Raw genomic sequence first — 13,355 nt, forward strand, 5'->3', positions numbered from 1 at the left:
AGAAACAGAAAAAACCACCCCACTTATTCCTGACCAAACGACCCAAAGAACCGGCATAGGCTGTTCCTGTGCCCCTAGCATCACCTGGATCAGCCGAAATCAGCAGATGACACTATCCTGCAAGGAGATAAATATTAGCACCTGCAAATATTTGAACATGGAGGGTAATTGAGTGCAGATCTGGCAAGTTAATTATATAGATGCTCCTGAAAAATCTAATCATGGAATCTGAAGGTGGGGTGCAGAGGCAACAACCACAACCCCTAAAGGGTGCATCTTAAATGGAGCTTCTCTAACTCAGCTTCCCACATGGCTAAGAAATTAGGATTCAATGTTTTCCCAGCATTCCATACTTCACTGCACAGACATACTGCCCTTATATTTACCACTTTAAGCATTTTACTCATTCCAGCAATGAGCCTACAAGGAATTCCAGCCAATGAGCCTGCAAGGAATTAAGAAAAAACAGAACAAAATAAAGGGTAAGTTACAGTCTCTTTCAGGGTGCCAACTTGACTCAAATATGGGGGGGGCAGATAAGCCCTGCCCCACATGGTGGGGTGCACACACACCATTTGAATGACAAAGCCCATCAACTGGGGGCAGGGGCAAAGGAAGGCTAACCGGCAGGGCCGGCTCTAGGTAGAGTCCCATTGACGCGGTGTGCTAGGGCACCGAGCCGGTAGGCAGGGCGCTGCGTGGCAAAGCCGCACAGAAACCATGCTGCGCTCTGCAAGGGCGGGGGCGCTGGAGCGCTCTCCGCCCCTCAGCGCCAGGGCGCCCGACCTGCTCGAGACTGCCCTGCTAACCAGCATCCAGTGCAGGGTGTTGGGGTGTGCAGTGCAAACCGCCCGGCAGCGCATGCGTGTGTGCCATACATACTGCACATGTGTGTGCGCTGTACATAGCATTCACAGTGCATAGCAGAGGTTTGCCAATGGCGCCACTCCAACGGGATCCCTCTGCCGTCGCTGCCACCGCGAACAGAGGATCCTCCATGCGCAGCTGCAGCAGCGTAATGGCGGCAGCTTGCGCCGCCACATCCAGGGGCAGCGGGGCAAGCCCCCCACGGGGTGCCTTCTTGTCACCCCCCTTAGAGATGGCACCTGGGTTGGACTGCCCCCCGCCTCCTTCCTCCACCACTGCTGGGGGGGGTGCTCAAATATTTTATTTTGGGGGTGAAGACCCTTCAATCCCTAGGAGTTGGCCCCTATGATCTCTTTACAGAAATAAGTAGTAAAACATTTCATTTTTTAACCATTTTTACAGTATTGGTGTTCATAGATTTCTTAAGTTTCCACACATCCTAACATCACTGGATGCAAGAATTTTGACCTATGGCAAGAAGAGATAATTCAGCACGTTTTCTCTTCCTGAAGCTGCTATGAGCATACAAGATAGCAGGGGTTTTTTCATCACATCTACAGAACACTGAGGGTTCCACAAAACAATTTAAAAAAAACCCATAGTTCAGTGGAACCTTTAAAAACTAATAAATGTATTGTTGCATCAGGATTTGTAGGCCAAAGCCCTCTGCATCAGGTGCATGGACTGCTATGCTTACCTAGCTTTTCCGTCTTTGTGTGTATCTTAATAGACAGAAAGGGAATGTTATTATGAAGGAAAACCAGAAGATCCAGCAATGCAACACATAGGTGTCCCAACACTAGACTGAGCAGAAATACAAACAAGAGTAAAAGATTTATTCAGAGCGGTGTATGTAACCCACTTCCAACTGGCGTTGCTTTAACCCTAGCCCTTTTCCCTGGAATTTATATATTTTGTTTTCTCACTTTCTACTGAGAATTCAGAAAACATTGCCAAATCATTGCCTTTCTGTGTTTTGCTTTGTTTTAGCTGATTTGTGTGACCTTTCTTCCAAAAGGAAAATAAATGTGATTGCAGCAGCAGCCTTCCCACTGTGGAGTGGCAATGTGCTTTTGAGGCTTTCAATGGCTACTATACTTTTAAAAAAACTTACCAGTTCTGCCTCTTTTAGTCTTTCTGTTCACTTCAGTTGATTGATAATGGGACATTTCATTTGTATTTCCCCAACCATACCAAACAGAAAACTATAAAAAGAGATGAAGCTGCAAGAAGGAAACATTTAATTCATATAGTAGTGGGGTTTTCTGAGAAGGCTTCCTTGTGAGTAAATGCAGAAGGATCTTGGCTGGTGCTAGAATGATTAATATAGCACTATATTAAGTGTTGAGTGTAATCCCTGTTTTACTTCCCTTTGCAGATAATTTTGGGGAAATGCCCCTTCAATGCCAAAAGCCTTTAAGTAAGGAAGCAACCCAATTATCAACTGGCAAAGCAATATGATTAATGTCAAGACATCCCTTAAGAAGGGACAATAGCTTTCTGTGGGGAGCTTGCCACTACAGTATTAGCCAAAAGGCATTGCTTATGGGGTTTTTTTTGGGGGGGGGGAGACGGGAGCTTTTAAAATAATAATTATGTCATATGAGGTACATAAGGTACATACATCTCTCTGCAAACCGCTTGTGTTCCATCGTTATTGAAAGCGGCCACCATTATCCCAGTCCCAAAGAAAACAGCAATTAACTGCCTAAATGACTATAGACCCATTGCATTAACATCTGTAGTGATGAAATGCTTCGAGAGATTGGTCCTTCAACATCTTAGAACATGTTTTCCACCTGACTTTGATAAACACCAGTTTGCTTATAGGAGAAATAGGTCAATAGATGATGCCATTGCTACAGCTTTTCGCCTTGCAGCGAGTCATCTGGAGAGACCAGGGAATTACCAGTATGTCAGAATGCTGTTTATTGATAATAGCTCGGCTTTCAATTCCATCCTTCCAGACATTCTCATCGGAAAGTTAAGGGACCTGGACCTTTCTTCTAACATCTGTGATTGGATTAAAGACTTTCTGAGAGATCGGACACAAAGAGTGAGGATCGGACCTCTTACATCTACCTCCCCGAAGCTCAGCACTGGCACTCCACAGGGATGCGTGCTAAGTCCATAATACCTGTATTCATTGTATACATATGATTGCATTTCATCTGACCCATCTACTGCAATTGTTAAGTTTGCTGATGACAGCACCATAATGGGTTTAATTGGCAGAGACGAATCTGCGTACAGGGGGGAGGTTCAAAAGGTATCCACATGGTGCTCAGAGAACAATCTGCACCTCAACATTAGCAAGACAAAGAAGATGGTGTTGGACTTTCAGAGGAAGAGAGGGTAGCTAGCCCCATTGTATATGAGGGTGGGCTGTGTGGAGAGAGTCTCTTCCTTTAAATACCTGGGAGTCCATCTTAGTGAAGACCTAACTTGGAAGGTCAATACAGCCCAGGTGGTTAGGAAGGCCCAACAGAGACTTCATTTCCTTAGGGTCTTGCGAAAGGACAAGGTTGGACATCAACTGATTATTTCCTTCTATGGGTCCATGATAGAAAGTGTTCTCTCATACTGCATTACGGTTTGCTATGCTGGTTTGAGAGCCATGGACAGAGAGTCCCTACAGAGAGTGGTGAAGACAGCACACGATATCGTGGGTTGTCCCCTAAGTCCGCTAGATGTTATTGCGGGAGACCCGTTGCCTCAGAAGAGCGAGGAACATTCTCAGGGATGACTCACACCCTGGCCAGCACCTTTTTAATCTCCTGCCCTCGGGCAGGCTGTATAGAAGCATGATAATCCGCACCAACAGGTTAAAGAACAGTTTCTACCCATGGGCCGTGAGGCTGCTGAATTGAAGATAGCAACATTGCAGCTGACGTTCGGGGTTGGTGGTCTTACGACAGCACACAAGACTGAGAGATTGGGGGAGGGGGGCTCATTTAATCTCACTGTAAATAAGTGGTACAGTGAGAATAAAGTATTTCTATTGCTATTGGTTCTCACTGACTCACTCATTTGGTCTGATTATTACGAAGAGGAATGACATTTTTGTTCAGCTCATAATCAGAAAATAGAAGATTCTTCCTTAGTGTGTGTGTCTTTTTTTAAAAAAGATATCTTAAATGTTTAAGATAACCTTTGTGGGGAAAACAGGCTTTTTTATTAGGAATCATAGGTGCATAAATACCAAAGGAGCAGAAAAGACTATTTATGTACGCAACGACGGCTACGCAGATGCTTTTTGCCCAGAGATGGAAGGAAGATAAAGTCCCAATCAGAGAAGAAAGAATAAAAAAGGACTATGCCAAAATGGCAAAAATGACTGGGAAGGTCAGAAACCAAGAAGATAGAAACTTTAATAAGGAATGGGGAAAATTTATAGAATATTTAGGAGAACACTGTAAACAATTAAAAACTTTAGCAGGATTTTAATAACACTTGTAATGTAACAAAAACTAGGGTAAAAAAGGAAGTTAAAGAAAAGATAGATTACATTATGTGATGCAGTTGAAAATGATAAACAATGGAAACCATGGAGGGGCGTAGGGAACTCCAAGGATTCAGGGAATCCTATATAATATGTATGATGTTGATTTATATTTGAATGCAAATGTTATTTGTAAAACTGAATAAAAATATATATTAAAAATGCAATAAATAAATGAATATTAGAAGAAATTTTAAAAAGGAACCGTAATTGCTTACCCATTATCTCAGCTGCCTTATACAAGTCAGACCATTGGTCCATCTAGCTCAGTACTGTCTACATGGACTGGCAGTGGCTTTCCAGGGATTCAGGCAGGAAATCTTTCCCAGCCCTACCTGGAGACAACAGGGATTGAACTTGGGACCTTTGGCATGCAAACCAGATGCCCTACCTCTGAGCTACAGCCCTTCCACAGTGAGCTATGGGTGCCTAAAAACTATGGCATCCAAACACTTAGGAACATAGGAAGCTGCCCTATGCTGAGTCTGACCATTGGTCCATCTAGCCTCAGCATTGCCTACACTGACTGGCAGCAGCTCTCCAGGGTCTCAGGCTGGGTTCTCTCCTGGATTGAGCCTGGGATCTGATGCATGCAAAGGAGATGCTCTACTGTTTGACTATGGCTGTTCCCCTAACATAGGAGGCTGCCTTATACCAAGTCAGGCCTGTGCTCCATCCAGTTCAGTGCTGTCTGCACTGGCTGGCAGCAGCTCTCTAGGGTTTGAAGCAGGTAATAATTCCCAGCCCTACCTGGAAATACTGGTGATTGAAACTGGGACCTTATGCATGCAAAGCAGATGTATCTTACTTTCGAATTTGTCTCCTTTACAGATCTTCTTTAATGAGATTTTAACGTCCATGATGATGATGGTGGTGGTGGTGGTGGTGGTGGTGATGATGGCTTGCTGGATCAGGCCAATGGCCCATCCTATCCAGCATCTTATCAGCGCTTGTCAAATTCAGCCTAAGGAATAAGAAGCAGCAGAAGCAGCCCTGGCCTGGCCTCACTGAACCCCCTTGAAGCTTACGAAGAGTACACTCTTATGTGGACTCAGTGCAGTCAGGAGCCTGGGCTGTTCACAGCTGTGTTCAGCAGGATCCCTCTCCATTTAGGTCCCCAATATTCTGTAAATTAGGTTACAGCCCAGAATAGCCTGGCCTGGCCTGAACCACACAAGAGTCAAAGTGCCCTGTGTAACCTCTAGAGAGGACAATCGAGCATAGGAGCGTGCAGTTAGTAGCCCTTTCAGCCCAGTTCTCTCTCTGTTTATTTTTAACTGCTGAAAAATGGCTGGAAGAAAATAAACACCCAGAGTGTTCATTGGAACAGATGTGGTAATTCACTGACAACCATCTCAAGCTCACTCTCCACCCTACCAGCTTAGTGGCTGTTCTATACACAGAAAAGAGAGGAGAGGAGTTCTGTTCTATTCCAGGTATGCAAGCTGGGTTTGAAACAAGCAGCTGCTTTGTGGAGGGCTCAACAGATTTTTTTAAAAGCCAGACATGCCCTTTTCCAGAATACTCCATTCGTCCCTAATAGCCATGATCGCTGTGCACTGTTATCCATTGCCAGAGGCAGTAATGCAGTGCCAGATATTGTAAGAAGGGGATAAGTTTAAATGTAAAATAATTACTAAGATTTTTAGATCCAAATGGCATTTTGAAATATTGGGAATGTGTGGCTAAAAAGCATCAAGAAAAATATTTATAGACAAGTTTATTAGAAGAAGAAATGGGTTAAGAAGTAGAGAGTGCTATTATAGATATAAATAGAAACGTGGCGGGGAGGGAGGAAGTCGACAGAATAAGAAATATATTTGATATTTTGTTAAAGAAATGTTTTTTCCTTGTATCTTTTGTATTTTTATTTTTGTTGTTATCTTGTTTATGTATTTTTGTGGGGTTTTTTGTAAAACTAATAAAAAATATCTTTAAAAAAAGTAATGCAGTGCCAGATTTAGGGCAGCGCCGGCACTTCCCCCGCCCAGGGTGCTGAGCTGAGGAGACACAAAATAATAAAACCTACCTATATTTATAAAGGTACCTATTGAGAAGATCCACAACCCAGGTGGACCCAGGTGGCGCTGTTGTTAAACCACTGAGCCTAGGGCTTGCTGATCAGAAGGTCGGCGGTTCGAATCCCTGTGACGGGGTGAGCTCCCATTGCTTGGTCCCAGCTCCTGCCAACCTAGCAGTTCGAAAGCACGTCAAAGTGCAAGTAGATAAATAGGAACCGCTACAGCGGGAAGGTAAACGGCGTTTCCATGTGCTGCTCTGGTTCTCCAGAAGCAGCTTTGTCATGCTGGCCACATGACCTGGAAGCTATACGCCGGCTCCCTCGGCCAATAATGCGAGATGAGCGCGCAACCCCAGAGTCGGTCACGACTGGACCTAATGGTCAGGTGTCCCTTTACCTTTACCTTTACCTTACCTATATTTATAAGGGTACCTATTGAGAAGATCCACAAGAAAGCCATTGTACCAAAATTATTATTATTTATTTATACCCCGCCCATCTGGCTGGGTTTCCCCCACCAATCTGGGTGGCTTCCAGCAAATACCAAAATACATTAAAATATCACAGATTCAAAACTTCCCTAAACAGGGCTGCCTTTAGGTGTTTTCTAAAAGTCAGGTAGTTGTTTATCCCCTTGACCTCCGATGGGAGGGCGTTCCACAGGGCGGGCGCCACTACCGAGAAGGCCCTCTGCATGGTTCCCTGTAGCTTTGCTTCTCACAGGGAGGGAACCGCCAGAAGGCCCTCGGCGCTGGATCTCAGTGTCCGGGCTACACGATGGGGTTGGAGACGCTCCTTCAGGTATACAGGACTGAGGTCATTTAGGGCTTTAAGAATTGTTGTGAAAATGAGAATTTTTTAAAGGGGGGTGGGCACCAAATTTTGTTCTCATTCAGGGCGCCATATTACCAAAGTCCACCGCCCGTGCAATAATATTTCTGAATACCAGTTGCTGGAAGCCACAGGAGGGGAGAGGGCTCTTGTGCTCAGATCCTGCTTGCGGGTTTCCTACAAGCATCAGTGCTGGAATGCTGGAGAGCCACTGCCAGTCGGTTTAGAGTCCAGGCATGGCCAAACTTGGCCCTCCAGCTGGTTGGGGACTACAATTCCCATCATCCCTGACCACTGGTCCTAGGGATGATGGGAGTTGTAGTACCAAAATATCTGGATGGCCGAGTTTGACCATGCCTGGTTTAGACAATAGCGAGCAGCGGCTCTCCAGGATTTCAGGGGATTGAATCTGCAACCTTCTGCTTGTGGGGCAGATGCTCCCACACTGAGCTCTGGCCCTTCCCCATGGACCAGAAGTCAAAAGCCTGCAAGGGACTCCCTACATGACTAACTTTATCACCAGGAAGGGGGCTTCTAGCAGGGCTGCATGCCACTTCTCTGTGGTGACATGAAGCAGGACCATTCATGTAGCAGCACAAGTGTTACTGTATGCCATCCCAGCAGATACCACAAAAAACCTTCGGGATTTTGGTGCCTGTTGAATGTATTATTATTTTTTATCCCAGCAGGCCTTCCCATCATTTTTCTTCCACCTGACTTGGTCACTGTTCATTTTGGAACAGTAGAAAGTTAGTGAGAGTTTTAATACAAAGCTATTAAGATGTTTTCTAAACCAATCACTTAATATAGAGCTGCCTCATCATGCAGAAACTCAGTCCAGGGTAACTAACCTGTGGCCCTCCAGAGGCGGCTGGACTCCCAGCTCCTTCAGCCCGGCCAGCATGGCCAATGGTAGGAAATTATGGGAGCTGTAGTCCAGCAACAACAACAACAATAATTTATTTATACCCCGCCCATCTGGCTGGGTTTCCCCAGCCACTCTGGGCGGCTTCCAACCGAATATTAAAAACAATACAGCATCAAACATTAAAAACTTCCCTAAACAGGGCCGCCTTCAGTTGTCTTTTAAAAGTAAAATAGTTGCTTATTGCCTTGACATCTGCTGGCCGGGGCTGAGAGCATCAATACTGGGAGCGCCACAATTTAGTCACCGTGATCTAAATCTTTCAATGTCCACACACACACCAAACAAAACACCTAGCTAATATCCTCTCCGCCTCTCTCTTTCCTCATCTCTCTCCTTTTCTCTCCCTCCCTCCCTCTGCTAAAAAGAGACTACATCCCAACATCAGATGACATCCTGTGGCAGATTTGGGCAGTGCGCTTGTTAGAAGTGGAACAGCTTTTCTGAAATCCACTGACGGAGGTTTCCACAACAAAACAGCAAGGTCCCTTCCTGTATCACACCCCCCTATTGACATTTAAAGGAACAAAGTTTAGGAAGCTGCCAGAAAATGACTTTGAACCAAGGACAGGCATCATTTTTGGTGCTTACTGAAGACCCTTTCTCTTCCAACAAGACTTTTAAGTGGGCATCTTTCTTAGTCTGCATCTATACTAGAATTGTTTTTAGATTTTTTAAAAATTGTTTTGTTTTGTGTGTTTGCTGCCCTGGGCTCCTTCAAGAGGAAAGGTGGGACACTATTTTTGAAGACGACGAAGCTATCTGAAGGATCAAGATGTCAGTATGAGATACACCCACGTCACCAGAGTTTTCCTATGGTTTTTATGCATTTATTATATTTTTGTTAAGCTTATCTGATGTTATAAATATATTCACATTTGGTCAGTTTGCTTGCCCACCCTTCAATATTGCCCTGGCCCCTGCCTTAGGCACACACTGGGGGTAAACCTTTATTTAAATAAACATTCCTAACTTGACCCTTTAAAATATTTCAGACTTTATTGCCCAATCAAAGGACTGAGGTCACTGAAGATTTATTCCCATCTTATGGTTTATTTATACATACATAGCATACCTGGAGGTTTCACAGTTTAAACCCATTCCAACAAATACGGCTGCCCCATTATGTTTCAGAGACAGCACACGCTGCTACCTTCAGAGCTCCCAATAAATCCTGCAGTTCTGACCTTGTTCTCAAACTGTCTCAGGTGGTAACTACCAACTGCCTCCTTTGTTCATATCTTCTATAGACCAAATTCGCACATTCCTTAGGATGGAGAGCAAAGGGGCATCCCATTCAGACATTTCCTGGCCATAGATGCAGTCCATCAATAATCATAACAGAAGGCTAACCATGTGACCAGTTTAGCAGTCTTCTTAAACACACAAGAATCACTGGATGAGATCTACCCCCAAACCCATAACAATATTGTGTTGGCCTTGTTTTTGTTTTGTTTTTAAGCTATGGTAAGATTCCCAACAATCATTTTTTTTAAAAAATAATTTTTTATTGATTTTACAATTCAACACAATAAAACAGCATTAAAACACACACACAACATTAAAGGAAAAATACAAACAAAAAGAAAAAAGAAGAATATATAAAACAACTTCTCACACTTTTCATCACATTTTAAAAGGGGGACTTCCTCGGGCTCCCCCCATCCTCGGTTCATTTCTGCTCGTATTTAGCAATTTCTATATCTCAATTTTAAATCATGTTGTTGTTGTTTAGTCGTTTAGTCGTGTCCGACTCTTCGTGACCCCATGGACCAGAGCACGCCAGGCACTCCTGTCTTCCACTGCCTCCCGCAGTTAAATCATATTAAAATCATATTAAATCATATCCAGTCATATTAAATCATATCCAGTCTATATTAAACTTTCCTCAATACATCAAATTATCTAACATAATTCCAAAACCTGCAATTTCTATACACTTCTCAATCTATTCATCTAATCAATTCTACAATATTTTTTAAATACGTTTTAAATTTTTTCCAATCTTCTTCCACCGACTTTTCTCCCTGGTCGCGCAATCTCCCGGTCCCAACAACCTTCATCAGATTTCAGAGCTTCCATCATCTATCAGGTACTGCAGCTTTATATTCTTATTCTTCAATTCCTAGTCCTCTTGAGTTTAAACATTTTTAAAGCATTTCCTACGTTTATAGGATCATTATTTTTTATTGTCATTTCTGCATTGGAAACCCACCATGGCAAAGTAGTGATGTATGTGCACTTGGATGGATTTCTTTAATTCTCACCGATGAATGCCACGGGACTTCTGTGCAGCCTAAACAGATGTTTGCTGTGTTGTTGTTCTCAGAGTTCCACAATCAGCCTCCTTTCTCTCCTTGCTTGTTCCATTCACTCGTTTCGCAGTTTGCTGGCTCCAGTATCTGAGTAACCAGCAATTACAGGAAGCGACGCCTCTGTGACAACTAAATGGAAGTTTAGAGTTTTGTTTTGATTCTTCAAAGAACAAATTGTGCCATTTATTTTATACCATACCGAGCTTCTGCAGGGTCCACAAAATCATCTGGAACATTATTGGCACATGACAGGAAGTGTTGTTTTGAAAAGCTTAGCCACCAGCCTCCGCAATATGAAGGGGGAGGAATGCGTGGCTAGGAATAAATAACAAGGACCTAGGGCTTCAAATACACAGAGCTGTATCCAACTCTCTAGAAGCACAGCCAGACTTCTGTTTCCTCTCCTCACTCACACCCCAAATTTGTTCCAGAGAGTCCCCCAACCCTCCAAAGCTGAATTTGACAGTGCACAGGAGAGGGGCTGGAAGGGACAGGAAAGTCATCGCCAACGTGTGCATAGGTGTCTGCTGCACCACTGAATGCGGCTCACAATTACTGCCTTGAACTTGAGCCCTTTCGGTGTGCCATTTATTTCAGGCCTTTAAAGGTAAAGGTAAAGGATCCCTGGATGGTTAGGTTCAGTCAAAGGCGACTATGGGGTGCAGCACTCATCTCGTTTCAGGCCAAGGGAGCCAGTGTTTGTCCACAGACAGCTTTTCATGTGGCCAACATAACTAAACTGTCACGGAGGACCGTGACAAGTGCCAGAGCGCACGGAAACGCCATTTACCTTTCCACCGCAACTGTACCTATTTATCTACTTGCACTGGTGTGCTTTCGAACAGCTAGGTTGGCAGGAGCTGGGACAGGGCAACTGGAGCTCGCCCTGTCATGTGGATTTGAACCACCAACTTTCTGATCAGCAAGCCCAAGAGGCTCAGTGGTTTAGACCACAGTGCCACCCACTCCCTCCAAGTTTTTACCAGGTATCATCAGAGCAATAGCATTTGACCCTCTTCTAAAAGCAAACAAACAACTTTTTCATGCGCAACACCTAGTGTTATTGGCTTGGATCCTACTAGCCCATCACTGGTTAAAGGGAACTAGAATGAAGTAGAGGCTCCCACTGGAGCAACAGGACAGGATAGCATTTTTCGCCCATCTCCCTATAGTTTCCCTATGCTACCTGTTGTGCTGCTCCTCCAGACTGGGGCCCTGACCCTCCACAGCAGCAAATTCCCATGTTCTTTCTTCCCTTGTTCCCGATGTAGGTCTTCCCTCACCCCTTATTTCCTGGCAGGGAGGAGGATGCAATTTTGGGGTCTGCCTCAGGTGCCAAACAGGTGGTTTTCTCAGGCTTGCGTGTAGCCCCAGCGAGTTCAAGAGAATTTACTTCTCTCCCTAGACATGATTTGCTTTGCGCTCAGGGCCGGATTTAGGTTTGATGAGGCCCTAAGCTACTGAAGGTAATAGGGCCCTTTATATGTCCAGCTGTCCTTTGTCAACAACAAATTGTCGCTATTTTTTTGTGTTGAATATATGCTATATGGTCATTTATGGACCTAATAGGTATCTAAAGCCATTTGCACATGGAGAACATAGGCACCCTACATGTAGAAATGAGCAAACCAGTGATATTTTAGGGAGCAGGGTAGCAGGCGGGGGCCATTACTTACATCATAGGAGCCTACACAACACAAAACACTGTTGCTGTATGTAGGTTTTATTTTATTTCTTTTTTATTTTATATTTTGGAAATGTACACCCATTTTTTTCCTTTACATTTTTTAGGGGCCCCCAAGCTAAGCTATAGATTGTTTAGCTTATACGTAAATCCGGCACACACTGCATATTTTGGGGGCCCCAATTTCACAGATTACTTACCTGTTGCGTAAAAAGGTATCTTTGTTTTGTCTAGCCTTCGTCTACCGCCCCTCTCAGTTCACTGAACCACACACACAGAGACCGAGTTCTAGTATTACCATCTTATTATTACAGCATAACAAAATAATTCGAGGCAAGGAAAGCCTGTCTCTCCACTGCTGCGCCCCTCTCCGCAGTCCCCTACCCAGGTATCCCTCCGGAATGACGCGGCGCTTCTTCCTTTTATGACGTCAGCATCTCCCGGCAACGGGAGAGAATGGTTGCCTTGGCGACGTAAACAATAGAGGAGAACAATGGTAAAGGCAGAACGTCGGGACACCAAATCGTGCTTCTGGTCCAGAAGAAGTGCAGCTGCGCTTGAACGCAGGTGGCCAAAGGGACTTTCCAGACGCCGAGGATTATTGCTTGCAGTTAAATGAAGCGTTTAAATGGGGCAAATCTGAACTTTGTTTTCCTTCCTTGTATTTTTCACTTACGGTGTTTTTTCGCCCCTCCAGTCGCAACTGAGAATTCAGGGTGAGCTATGTGCTTTGTTAAACCTTATATGCATTGGTGAGAGGAGATAGGTCTCTGAGTTGTCTGAAAGCAGGGAAGTCGGCAGGCTAAATGGATGTTTTAGAATTACTGTGACTTTCGTGGAAGCATACCATATCCTCAAAAGAAACTAAATTCTTGAGGGCTTTACTCCATAGCTGCCAAGTTTTCGCTTTTCTCGCGAGGAAGCCTATTCAGCATAAGGGAAAATCCCTGTAAAAAAGGGATAACTTGGCAGCTATGCTCAGCGGTAGCATTACACACACATCCGCAAATATTTAAAGTTGAAGATCCAGCTGCCTGTGGAATAAGTTTCCCTTTACATCTATGGTCATTCATCTGCCTCTTAAATTCCCGTCAGGGGGTTTAAAAATATTTCCAGTGTTTTCTCAGCCCAGTTGCTGTTTTTGCTCTTGACAGCTGATTTATATATTTGTACTTTTAAGGACAATATGCTCATTCAAAGCACCAATATTT

The 13,355-nt window shown here is 44.2% G+C and overlaps 1 protein-coding gene and 1 long non-coding RNA gene across 5 annotated transcripts in view; one reads left to right on the plus strand and one right to left on the minus strand.

The window, feature by feature from the left end:
* Positions 1-9,631: 9,631 nt before the first annotated feature.
* LOC148686949 (uncharacterized) lies at positions 9,632-12,552 on the minus strand. The gene is made up of 2 exons (XR_015948461.1): positions 12,345-12,552; positions 9,632-10,589 (listed from the first exon to the last, which is right to left on the minus strand). It is a non-coding gene; the product is annotated as an uncharacterized LOC148686949 (long non-coding RNA).
* CFAP100 (cilia and flagella associated protein 100) overlaps positions 12,460-13,355 on the plus strand; it is a 30,130-nt gene continuing 29,234 nt past the window's right edge. Inside the window, exon 1 of one of the 4 annotated variants that reach the window (XM_035106495.3) lies at positions 12,460-12,860. The gene's annotated coding sequence lies outside the window, so the exon portion shown is untranslated. The remainder of the gene's footprint in view (positions 12,861-13,355) is intronic. The other 3 variants (XM_060271397.2, XM_088663276.1, XM_088663275.1) reach the window with 3 other exon arrangements.

This window comes from Zootoca vivipara, chromosome 2, assembly GCF_965207765.1.
Source record: "Zootoca vivipara chromosome 2, rZooViv2.hap1.1, whole genome shotgun sequence".
NCBI classification, from domain to species: domain Eukaryota; kingdom Metazoa; phylum Chordata; class Lepidosauria; order Squamata; family Lacertidae; genus Zootoca; species Zootoca vivipara.